The sequence below is a fragment of the Lycorma delicatula genome, chromosome 5 (genome assembly GCF_047948215.1).
Source record: "Lycorma delicatula isolate Av1 chromosome 5, ASM4794821v1, whole genome shotgun sequence".
NCBI lineage: Eukaryota > Metazoa > Arthropoda > Insecta > Hemiptera > Fulgoridae > Lycorma > Lycorma delicatula.
In genome coordinates this window covers 50,797,855-50,812,011 of record NC_134459.1, presented here as the reverse complement: position 1 = coordinate 50,812,011, position 14,157 = coordinate 50,797,855, and positions in this window count along the sequence as shown.

Below are 14,157 nucleotides of genomic sequence, written 5' to 3'. Positions count from 1 at the left end.
CATATTTAGTGTTAAATTGTGCGTACCTTAAAATCGGCGGTTATATGCTCAAGTTTAGCAATCTAAATTAGTATATATATTTTTTTTTATTTTTTTTATTTTACCAATTTAGGAAAAAATTTGAAGAAATTTGTTTTTATTTATAAAGAAAAAATTTGGAATACTATAAAAATGAGTTTATGATCTCAAACTTATAAGATAGCGAACAGTTGACTATAAAAAGTACGTTATTCTGGTTCAGATACATTGTAAAAACATGTAAAATTCCCAAGAGTAAAGAAAGAGTATGATTGGCTGTAATAAAATTCAATAGACCAACAACAATTTTAGGAACATAATCTTATATTTTGTGAACTTAAGATTAGATATGATGTACAACCAGGGGGCAGTCGTGGGCTTCAGCTTTAATATTTAGATATTTTTTTAAAATTGAGAATAAATTACATGAAAAAATTATTATTAAAAATATATATTTACCGTAAATAAAAAATAAGTAAAAAAACAATTTTAAAATACCGCTCTACAATTACACCTAGTAAAGGATAAAAAATAATTTTAGGACGTTAACTCAGAATGGATTTGACAACAAGCTTTGATGCTGATATGTAATATTATATGAAAGTTATAGCTTCAAATTAAAAATTTGATGTTTTTGTCAATTTTTTCACACGCGTGGTGATAGGCCTAAAGAATGATCCGCGAGGAATGGTCTATAGCAGGGGTCGGCAACCTTTTGAGTCAGAAGAGTCAAAAATAACAATTTACAAAATTTCAAAGTTTTTAAAGAGGCACAAAAGTTTTTCGAAAATAGGTTTAATAAAAAACAATTTATAGGTACTTACACTTATAATTATTATTGTAACTCTAATTTTTAAATAATAAAAGCTATAAATAGATAAATAATAAAATAGGTAATTTATTAAATATATATTTTAATAAAAACACTTTCGCGGTAATATCCAACAGTAGTACTTTGTTTCTTTTTTGACAATTCTTATCGATTTCAAAAAAGTAGTTAGGTATCGTATTTGGAAAAAAAAATGTATAATATGTATTTTAAAAATATAATGCTTATTATGTTACCTATTTGTACTTCGGTTTATTATTATCATTATATATATGTACATACATAACTTTGAGAAGATAATTCGCTTCTAACTCTTTTACTTGAAACAACAAACTATACGTCACAGCCAAAGCGCTGGTGAAGACGCCAAATTGTCTTTCGTCGAAAGCGAATTAAAACCTACATAGAAACATCCGACGACGGCGTCATTCGAGAGCTTCTGACGGACTGACGACAGTGATGACGCGTGTCACGGGGGAGGGGTGCCGTGAAAAGCGAGTACAAGTGGCAAAGAGATAGAATCGGTGCCCTAATCCTCGTTAATCGATTCAGAACGATTTTTAAATGTTTTTTTTTTTTTAATAAAATAAATAATATTTGCGTATGGAACTTAAGAGCCGCAGCTTCACATCCATAGAGCACCATGTGGCTCGCGAGCCGCAGGTTGCCGATCCCTGATCTATATTGGCTGGTTTTCTTCGCGCCCTTGCGGTGTGTAGGTCTACAGAGGGAGTTTAATCGAGGTACTCGATCGTGGTAGGATCCCCGGTGGCTAGGGTTCCGATCAAGGCATTGGATTGGTTGAAGGTAGGCGCATTGGCATCGTGCCACGGTTATATCGGTATTGTTTGTGATTCGCTTTGGTGGTTCCACTGGTGGGGACAGCCGCGCCGCCGGGATATGTGAACCCGTGCGACCGGGGGCGTCGAGATTTGGTAATGCCACGCAAGACATCATGATGGGGTGGTGCGGGGTTTGTTCCCGGCACCTGTGCGGACCGGAATGCGGTTGAGTTGCCCTTGTTAGGTGACCTATATTGGTCGATTTAATTGGGTGTAGGGTCTGAATTTCTATGTTGCGTAAAACATAATTTTGATCGGTATGAGTGTAGCACTGATTTAACTTTAAACTTGTTCGTTCACTGATGCATTCACAGTCACGAACGGTGTTGTCAAATCTTTACTAGGCGCGGGGTTCGAGCTTCCGCGGTTTCGGTCGATTAGTTTGAGGGAATCACGTTAGGTTGGATGTGAAAATGTCCGTTTGAGGCCTACGTGAAGGCAAAATTTGATTTGTATTTTACTGATGCAAATGGATGCCGAGGTATTTACATCGGTGGCATCCCGACCGAGGCCTGGTTGATGACTGTGAGATGTAATCAGTTAGAGAGTCTAAAGACGACCTCCGGTAAACCCCCTCACTGCTAGGAACGGTAACGTCACACAGCGGGTGTCTTACACGTTTGGGGTTGAGATGATGGGTCTAAAGAACGGGAAGCAAAGATTTGTACTTTGACATGAGTTCCCCACTCGGGAGCAATTTATTATCGTGACTCACTTGATACCTAAATAAAATTTTCTAATTAGCAATTTTAATGAGAAACCACGATATTAAAAAAAAAACAAGATGGCCGCTATATCGGTTTAGGCATACTTTTTGCAATAATTCTGTTGTATGTCGTCGGATTTTTACAAGTAAGTAAAGACGTAATTTTATTCACAAAAAAATGCTTCATAATTTTTATAATGTAACACGATTTGATAAATCTAATAATTCCTATGATATTTAAGATTGAAAAATTGAAACGAACGCCATTTTGAAATTTACAAGAAGTATTATGAATACAGTGCATGAGTAGCAAAGAATTAATCTCGGCGATTAACAAGTTACAAAAAATAAATTATAGAGTTAATTACAATGACAAATCGTAATAATTAAACATGTAAAACAGGTAAGCTACCGATCATGATTGCACTTAAGTGAATAAATGTTTTTTTAAACTAAACTTGAAATCGAAAGGCATAAGGTTTGATGAACTGAATGTTCCACAAATTTTAATGATAAAATAACTGTTTAACGTAATAAATAATGAAAGTTGAACTTGCCTGTAGCACACAAATAATATCAAGATACGAACTCGTGAATGACGGTAAATGAATACATACAGTAATCCTGGGCGTAGTCAGCACTGGTGTATCAGGAATACAGGGGTGAGACGTGGTTTAGTGATAGAATAATACGTAGCATCTCAGATATGTAGCGATGAGTTTGGAGATTCTGCATTGATGAAAATAATCCGCAGCTCGAGAAGATTCGGCGTCGATAGAATTGGCAGCTTGTAGTGATTGAAACACTTTCCACAGAGACGTAATGTAGAATTTGAAGAATAACTTAACGAAGAAACGAGGCAAAACAAAACATTGAGATCGGTGAAATTACGAGACACTCTGCCGAGTAGAGCTAGAGAATATTTCGACAGAGAAATACCACAACGTTTATGCGGGTATGAATGCGATGAAAATATTATCACAAAGTTTGAGAGAGAATGGCCATGGGCGATTGTACAGGATGAATGTTGGATCTACTCTGCCGCAAAGATGGCGTGAAAGAAAAGAGGGGGGAACCAAACCGAGGCAGTGGACAGGAGAGAGTGTGTGTAAAAAACAAGAGATGTGTGCATGTATTAGTATGGGAACGAATGAATAACGGGTGTGTGAAAAGGGTAGCCATAAATAATTCGAGAAATGAATACACGCGGTCACTAAGGATGACAGAAGCAGACAGTCTGGCTGGCGCCAGAAGTGTCGAACACGAGAACAAATAATCAAACGGGTACAAATGACAAGCCCAAAATACGAAACATAGTAAAATTTACCATGCCTTGTAACAAACAACATGACCCAACCCTAGCGTTGAATTCATTGAAAATAACGGAACTTTACGCATGGCGTAAACATATATATATATATTTGATAAGTAAACCATTTTTTACATACTTTCTTTGCCATTACTATTCTTTTTATTTCCATAGTGCTCTTCCAGCCGCCCTCTGTCACCACATTAACCAAATGTGTGTAATTTTTTTTTACTTTTTCCATTAAATCTTTGTTGTTTACTTGTTTCTATTACTTTAGTTCTTTTTTTATATTTACTTTTCATTCCTTCCTTCAAGGCTGTTAATAATCAAGTGCACGAGTACCATCAACTACAATTACATATCAGCAAAACTTATATATTTTATTTTTTTATCCCTCTATACCAGAGGTTCCCAGACTTATTTTTCTCATAGACCACTTTCAAAATTTTGCTGGTTCCAGTGGACCCCCTGCAGCTACATTTCTACCATATTTCCAGTCGACGGAAAATGTGAAGATTAGATCTAAATAGGAAAATTTGCGTTACGGCTGAGTTCCACGAACTAACAGCTTCCGAAAAAAAAGTGAGAATTGATTGGTTAATTTTTGATTGACTGTGCTGTGAGTGGATGTCAAAAAAGTAAAGCTGGCCAATAAAAAAAAATGCTTCCATCCAACTTTACATTTTTGACATCTACTCACAGCACAAGAAAGCAATCAATTCTCACTTATTTTATTTAGAAAACTTCCCATTCAGAGTGGTAAAAAGGAAAAGAAAAGTATATTTTTTGTGTTGCATTTATTCAAATATGTAATCATTACACTATTAATTATTATTGTTATCATATTGCAACGTAATATAATAAAATTGTCGTAATATAATTAAAATTAAACATTAATAACGTAATGTAACTTCAATAATGACAATCACAAAATTTTAATGGGAGGGATGTACTTGATGGATTGACAGAAAATTATCAATATTTGGCTTTAGTTTTGTTAGGAATAAGCGCAAATCTCCCCGTTCTGTGATATTGAATCTGCTCCTATTTTTTGATAAAAGGTTTGTAACGACACTAAAACTTTTTTCGACAAGATATGACGAGGGAAACGCTATCAAAAGCTTTCACGCAACTCCCCACAGTCCAGGATATTTTTCTGGTATTTCTGCCTGCAGCCAAAATGTTTGATACCCTCTTTTAAATTTCACCTTCAGCTCCTCATTAGTGCTAAGATCGAGTAGCTCCTCTTGTAATATCACATTCTCAACTTCCGTTTCATCAAATGGGTTTATGATCCATGGTGGTATTTCCATCGTCAGAATATCTTCAAATCTAATTTTGAAGTCATCATGCAGGGCAATTAAATGTCTGAATATCCTCATCAATGCATTCTACCTGTGACAAGTTTGAAAACTGGGAAAATACGCGCCGACTAATATTTTGCTTCATAAATTTCAATTTTCCAAGAAAAGCTGAAATTACACTCTTTGTTTTTATTAAATTGAGACTGTCCCCTTGTAATTGTAAGTTAATGTCATTAAATTTTTTGAACAAATCTGCCAAATACGCGATGTCAGCTTTCAAAGTGATTAGGTTTTCTTTTAAATCTGAATCTTTACCTTCCAGAAACTCTAAAACTGATTCAAAAAGTGAGTAAAATCTTGTTAAACATGCACCTTTCGACAACCAGCGTACTTCAGTATGTAAGAGCAATCGTTGGAAGTCTCCATCATTTTCATCGGACAATTGGGCAAATAAACGCGTATTCAATGCATTGCTTCTTATCTTGTTAACAGCATTAATTACAAGTTGAAGCGATTGGTGCAATCTATCACTCAGATATTTTTCGCTACTAGGTGTTGTCGGTGGATGACACAGTGAATTGCAGTTACCTCTGGTATAATTCTTTTAAGATGGCTTATAAACCCACGATATCGCCCGACCATGGCAGGAGCTAAATCTGTTGCCACCGAAATGACGTTTGTGAATGGAATTGATTTTTCGTTAAAAAAATCACTCAGGACATTAAATATTGATTCACCTTTAGTGTCCGTCTCCAAATTTTTCGCGAATAGTAGCTCTTCATGAATTTCTTCGTCCATAACAAATCGAACATTTGCCAATAATAATGCTTCATTACCAGGTAAAGTTGATTCGTCCAGTTGAATAGAAAAATGAGTTGTTTGCAGATAATTACACAAGAAACTTTTAATATCAGAGCTCATTTCATCAATACGTCTTTGTACATTGTTGTTACTCAAAGGAATTCTTTTGAGTATGTCAAATGGAGATTTGTGCAGAACAGTTTTTAAAACCTCTTCAACAGCGGGTAAAATTAACTGTTCTCCAATGGTGTGCGGTTTTCCAGATTTCACTATAAGTAATGAAATATTGTACGATGCCCGCAAGCCATCATCGTTATTTTCAGACGTTGAAGCGAACATACTGTGCACGGTAGGTCTCTTTTCATATTTTTCCTTCAATGTTTGAAAATATTTCAAATCTTTACCTATTTTATCAGGATGACACCTTCTTAGATGATCTTCGAGCTTCGATGGCTTCATTGCTCAAAATTTTGCTGCACAAAAGGCATATAGGCAATCGCTTGTCTGCCTTTGATGGAAGAAATCCAAATTTTAAATAATCAACACTGTACAGTCGACATTTCTTCTTAGATTCAGTCATGTTTCGTATCGGTTACCTACGGGTAAATAAAAAAAAAACTTTGTTTTAGTAATCTCAAGGCGGTCTTACTTAACAGGATATGACTATTTTAACAGAATAGGATTAATTAATTATTGCAATGAAATAAAGTACCAGCGGCAAACTGATTCTAATTATTAAAAGCAATAGATCGGTAAGATTCATAATAAAGTTTTATGAAAATGGCTAAACCGATTTTAATGTGATGTAAAACAATTTTTCATTAATTATATTTTGATATATTTCTGTAAATTCTATAGAAAATACTTTTAAATACCCAATATTTTGATATCACAACTCTGCGATTTTAATCATTTATTTATTACTTTGATGCACGTTACGAGTATGTAAAGACAGGTACAATTTATGAAAATATACAACGTGTTACAGAATAAGGATTACAACCGGGAAATGGTATGTTCAGGATCAGTTTTTAAGTCGATTCCAATAGTTTTTTTTTATATATCCGAAAAAAATTTAGGCCAAAAATTAATAAATCCTTAAACGGAGACAGTAAAAAGTGGTCACATTACAATATTGTGATGTCGCGTAGGTAGCGTAGCCCTCGCCGCGCGCGACGTTTCAATATTATGATTTAACCACTTTTTACTGATTTTTTGTCTAAATTTTTTTCAGATATATAAAAACAAACTATTAGAATCGACTTAAAAACTGATCCTGAGCATAACATTTCCCGGTTGTAACACTTATTCTGTAACACGTTGTATAAATGTATATAATTATTAGTGAACCACCACCCAGTCGGGTAAAAAAAATATTACTAATAAAGTAGAGACAAAAAGTTCAACCTTTCTCGGCTTTCTGTTCTTTTAGGGAAGTCTCTAATAATGGCTCTGTTCAGTATTTAATTTTTAATACGTACCTACTACACGCAAACATTACAAATATACTTATTGCAACATAAATATATCTTTATCGTAGGTGGGTTGGAAGAGATTTCTTTTAGGAATAAGTCTCGCCTTTTGTACCTACGTATTTTTTGTAATTTGTGCATTTTTTGTTTACTGACGTATACAATAAATTGTCAAATAAATAAATAAACAATAAATAAAATAAAAGTAAGTATAACAAAAAAGCAGGTAAGTACTTACTACTTTTTCCGATACTGGCAAACGCTAACATCTATTCACTTTACTTTACTTTTCGAAATTCCGGAAACAAATGAGTAACGTTTATCCTTGGCAATAGTATTTATATTTGTGAAGAATCAAACAAGTTCATGCAAGATTTCTTGCACACACACCACAAGTCGTATTTCGTCCCTTTGCACGTCTGAACAAGCGTTGTGGACGGCTGCGGCGCTTTGCAAGTCTCGGCACGTTCCTTGTAGTGAATATGGAATATGCAAGTTTTTACAAGTAACAGTCGCTGAGCTTCTCAAAACATTATCTGCCTAGATTGATACCTAAAGTCAAGCCAACGTTTTAGTTCTTCACTATCGAAACCAGATGAATTTTCGTGGACCCCTGCTTACGAATTGTGAACCCCCATTTTTTGTCACGCCAACGTAGACCCCCGTCGAGTCTCCCGTGGACCCCTGGGGGTCCACCTGGACCGCTTTGGGAATCAATGCTCTATACTTATTCCTTCTAATATTTTCCTTTTCATATCTTCAATGTAAATCTTGAAAAGTGTGAAAGGCCTTGTCTTACACCTCTGTCTCCTTGATTTACACCTCAACCTAGACTTATCCAGTCTTACAATTTTTTAATTAACTTTTTGTCTTTCCATTCTACTTTCAGATACTATCTTCTCTAAAATCTATGAAACACAGATTTATTCCTCTTCCTCTCCAACCATCCAAAATAGCCTGATGGTATCTTGTCTTGTTTTTTTTTCTGAAGCTAACATGTTCCTCTTCTGCATTCTCTTCTATTATTCTTATCAACCTCTGGGTTAGGACTCTTAACCATATTTTAACGGCATAGGCTATTAAACCTTTTGTGCACTGCATATTTTCTGGTACCAGAAAAAGTAGTTTCTTAGTTAAAGTTTTTCTTTAGAATTGATATCATTAGCATTTTCACAAATCTTCAGGAAATTTTCCCATATGGTATATCCTATTACACAGTTCAGTTATGTCTTCCTCCTTTAAGCGTTTACAAAATTCTTTGGGAAGTTCAACTAATACAGGCTTGATCTTTTAATCTTCATTTCTTTATGGGCTTTCTGAACTTCACATCTTAATATTGATAGTCCTTTATCCTCTTCAGCTATCTCTCATTCCTCTTCTAAATTTAGTTCTTTAGGTTTTTCTCTTGTCATATACATATCCTCCACATATTCCTTCCATCTTTCTCCTTATGTAGCATTTTAGCATCCTTATCCTCAATTTCTCTCATTTTAATATTCCTTTTTCATTTTTCCCATGTAAAGCTCTCCAATTTTTCCTTTAAAGCTTTCCCATGTAAAGCTTTTTCCCTTCCTACACATCATATCATACTGCTCTTTCTTTTGTAGATCCTCAATATCATTGCATTCTTCTTTCAATCACCTTTACCCAGCTTTTTGTATTTTATTCCTTACCTAATTGTTTAATTTGTTCTCCTATTTTATTCTTATATGCCTCTTTCTTCCATTTTCTTTAGCATTTCTGTTGTTACCCATGGTTTCATGGCTCTACTTCCATCATAACAGCATACTTCTTCCTCTGCCATTTTTACTATGGCATTTTTTATTCTCAGCTAGGTCACCTCACTGTTCTCATTAGTTTTTTTGTGTTGTCTTCTTTAATTGCTTTTTGGTTTCTTTAATTGCCTTATCTAGTTTTTCTCCCACTGTTTCCTCATCCAATTTCTTCAACTTTTCTAAGTTCTGTTTATTAACAACCTTCACTTTCTCAACTTTCTTTAAAGATATTCTGATTTCAATCATAAGTAGCACATGATCACTATTGATATCTGCACCTAGTAATCTAATAGTTTTCTTAACAGCATTCCTATACCATTCATCTGCTAAGATATGTGAGATATCAAATTAAGTAACTACTATAAAAGTAAAGAAAAAAATTGTATATAAGTAAAAATATTTAACAATTTTAATTATTAAGGTTAAACCAATAAACTTCTTACAGACAAGCATATTTAATACAAAATTCTTTACCTTAATTATGAAATTATTTTATGTGTTTATGAAATAGTTTTTTCCATTCTCTTTGAGGTAACTTTAATTGATGGGATGGTTTACATATATAATAATAAAGATTTGGTTTATATATTTTTATTTAATTTCATCAGTAACGCTATGCAAGACTGCAAATGACATAACATTTCCTAAATAATGTATGTTGTACAATAGTAACATTAGTTTTACATAAGTTTAGCTTACACCGTTATTGCATAATAAAAATTTTAATTTTGGAGGCTGTTTTGAGGTGAACCAGATTGTCAATTGCCGCCATTCGTGTATTTTTGTAATCCTCTAACAATGCTTAATCTGAATCAGAAATCAAAATTCAAGACAAAAAGTGTTCACATACATGGATATTGAATTCACTAACGAACATTTCATTCGTTGAAAAAACACAATACAGTTAGCAACACAAACACATTCCAATTATAAATATAGTAAAGTTAAACTGGCTCGCAATAAGAAATGAAAACAAGTATAAATAAAATACCTGAAAGATATTTCCCACTACAGATAGGTTGTTTGAAATTTATTTATACAGACGAGATTTTATTTTGGTACAAAAAAAGTGTCGAACAATTTTGATAAACCAAAATTTAAAAATGTAAACAGCTGCTGAGAAAATAAAAATTAAAATATTTCAGTGTCTGCTATTTTGAAATTTGATAAAAAGATTTCCAAATTTATTTTTTCTAACATTTCTGGTTTTAAAATCTGTACTAAATTTAAATGAAATTCTAAAACCATTCATTCACAAGATTAGAATTTTTATTAAAAAAATTCAAATTTGGGCAACTGGAAATTGAAGTAGTACATTTATTTACAGCTACTGAACTGTTTCCCAAAGTTTTATATATATTTAATAGTTATTTTTAAAATTAAGAAATGTAAATAGTAAAAATATAGAATGTAAAGGAATAATAATTTAAAGAATAATAAATTAATAAAAGAAAGTTGTTTATTTTTCAATATTTTGATAGAAATTCTAACAAATAATATTCATTAATTTAATACTACATTTTATAAATAATAATACAGTTATTACAATAAGAGTATATCGATTTGGCTAGGCCAAATTATCTTTAGAATTTTACTATCTTAATTAATTCACATTCTATCTACATGACTTTTAGTTTTAAATAAACAATTTAGCATTTTTTATTCAAAATACCATTTATATTAATATATAAATTATGTTGATAGTTGTGGATATAAATGTTGCAGGTGTGCATAAATAGTTGATGTTTCATATGTTTTAAAGTAATGATTCAAAATTGTAACACATAATCAGAGGATGATCTACCAACAAACCAAAATAGTAAAAGAAACAGGAAGTTAACATAAAGAAATTAAAATAAAGTAAGAAGTAACATATATAATAAAATTTTAAAACTGTTCATATTTTTATTATAATTAACTATTAAAATTATTATATATATTATAAACTGCTTACCAATATATTACTCATATATATATTATTCGAGTAATATATTGTAATATATTACAATATAATTATCTTACTTGGATCATAATTATGATTAGTTTTTAAAATATGTTTAATGTAATTTGAAGAGTTTTTATTTCTTTGTTATACAATTAAAAAACTTAACTATTAAAAACATCACTGAAAATAAAAAATATAGATCACTGAAAATAAACCACTGAAACCAGTTCTGCTGCATGCTCTTAACATTTATAAATTATTTGTATAGAAAATACAAGTAGCACTGTTAATTATAAAATAATATATAGTTACAATCCACTTCTTGTTAAAACTAAGATCTACTTGTGGTTACAGTTGTTGCTTTTGCATTATTTTGTTTATTTTGATTTCTAACGGAATTATTGTGCTGTTGGTGATATAATCTTTCTTGCATTTTTAGGTGTTGTAATTGTAGCTGCCGTCTAAATGAACCGAGCTGGGTTAATACATTGTCAGATCTAGCAGAATACACATCATAACTGTATGGATTATCATTAAGACTGTAACTGGTAGCCTCAGTATGCATTTCTCCAGTGTTAATATTAGTCAGCTGTTGACGATTATATAGTGTAGCTGGTCTAATGTATGTTTTCTCCACAGCTGGTGTCTAAAAAAAAAAAAATCTGAAAATAAACTGCACAAAAACAAATACTCAGTTAAATTATACACTAAAACTAATTTACCCACAATTCTTAAATGCCTGTGGTAATACACAAGATGTACAAACAAGAATAATAGGGCTTTATTACTTAACACAAGGCGCAGTTAAGAAGTAAGGGTCAATCAGTAACAAAATGAGAACATGAAAGATTTATTAATGGTTTCAGATATTATATATTTACTTAATTTCTATACATATGAGGTCTGTAAATAAAGTAATGAGACTGTTCGGAAAAACTTTTTATTTACAATCCAATTATACATGGACTCTAACACCTTTAAAAATTTTTTAAATGTTTTCTACCGTTACAAAATGGTGTCTTTTGAGGTGTTTTTTTAAATTCAGGAACAGGAAAGCTCACAGGGACTAAAGTCAGGTGAATAAGGTGGTTGAGGAACTACAGGAATACTTTTCTTTGCCAAAAACTAATTAATTGAGAGTGCAGTGTGACAACGTGTATTGTCATATGCAGCATCCAGTTGTCTTTGATAGCTGGTCTCATGCGGGCAACTCTTTTCTGCAGTCTTTCAAGAATTTCTTGGTAAACATATTGATTTACAGTCTTTCCTGTAGGCAAAATCTCCTTATGGACATTGCCATTAATATCAAAGAAACAAATTACGTGGTTTTGATTTCTGATTTGCTCATTTTGCTTTTCTGGGATGTGGTGAGTTTGAAGTGTACCATTCCTTGCTCTGGCGTTTTGTTTCTGAGTCATACTCAAATATCCAAGATTCATCAACAGTAATAACATTTATTTTAGAAAATCAGGATCAGTTTCAATTTGCCCTAGAAGATCGCAGCTTACTTCCACCCTGTTGTTTTTCTGTTCAACAGTGAGGTTTTTGGGACCAATTTTGCACAAACTTTTTTCACGTCCAATTCATTTGTCAAAATTTGATGGATTGTGATATGGTTCAAATTCAATTGTTCTCCAATCATTCTGACAGTTAATCGCCAGTCGTACTGTATCAAGTCTCTGATTTGCACAATGATGTTAATGGTCTACCAGAGCGTGGATTATATGCAACTGATTCCTGGCCATCTGAAAATGCATTAAACCACCTAAAAGCTTGGGCTCGTGACAGAGCATCATCTCCATACGCCCTTTAATTTTGAAAAAGTTTCAGCAGCATTCTCACAGAGTTTTAACACAAAACTTGACTGCACAATGTTGCTCATAATTAGTCTCTCATTTTTGAAACGCACAACAAAATCTCGTTTCACAAAAAGTTTGTTTACGTCTCGTGTAACAATAGACTAAAAATATTAATACCTAATATAAATCAGCTGTTCATATAACCATATGTTTACTAGTAACTTTACAGTGTTGCCACTTTGGCTGCCAAAAAAAACTAGTCTCATTACTTTATTTACAGACCTCGTAATCACAATTTTTTTCTAAACACTTTTGATATCATGAAATAAGTTTCTTCAAATCCAGTGCATAAAATTTCATCACCTGAGATTGTAGCCACTTTTGCACTGAGATTTTCAACTCTTTACGTGCTTCAAAATTGTTAAGAAATGACAATCACTGGGTGTGAGATCAGTACTGTAAGGGAATGATAAAAAATCTCCCATCTGAATCTCTGGATTGTTTCTGTTGGGTATGCAGCCATGTGTGCATGTGTATTATCATGAAGAAGAAGAATTCCTGATCTCAGCATTCTCCGTCATTGATTTTGAATGGCACGATACAGTTTAGGAAGTCTTTTACAATAAACTTATGATGTGATGGATGTTCCAGGATCCCACAATAGACTTGTGATGTGATGGATGTTCACCCCTTTGGTCCCAGAATACAGTTGCCATGATTTTTCTTCAATACTGGGCTTGTTTGAATTTTTTCAGTTCAGGTAAATCAGAATGACACAAGAGCATGGACCGTTTTTTCTTCTCAGCATTGACATACGAAATCCATGTTTCATCACTGTGATATGGGAAAAAGATTTATTTTCCTCATGATTAAAGTGATTAAGAAAAGCAAAAAGCACCTGTAGATGTCATTCTGTGATTTTTTTGAGCACTTGTCAATATTTTTGGTACTCATCATCTACATAGTTTATGATAGCCTGGAGTGACAGTCATGATTCTTAACATTCTTATCTTTGAAACTTCTGGAAATTCAACAGAATGACTGCTAATTATAAAGTGATAATTTTCTCTCATTTTAGCATTCAATGAGATAGTCAGTCTGAACACTAGACCGACCACTTCTCTGTGTATTGTGAACATTTGAATGGCCTTCCTTAAACTCACAGTACTATTCCCTCACTTTTCCTTCATTCATTGTGGTTGGCCCATACATTTCACACAACTGACAGTGAATTTCAGCACCATTATGTTCTCTTGTGTTTGGAAATCTAATTCCTGATCGAACTTCACAACTGGTGAGATTATAAACTTTTAATGCTTTTTATAAAGTTGTTCATAAATGTCAGTGTGCTTTTTTA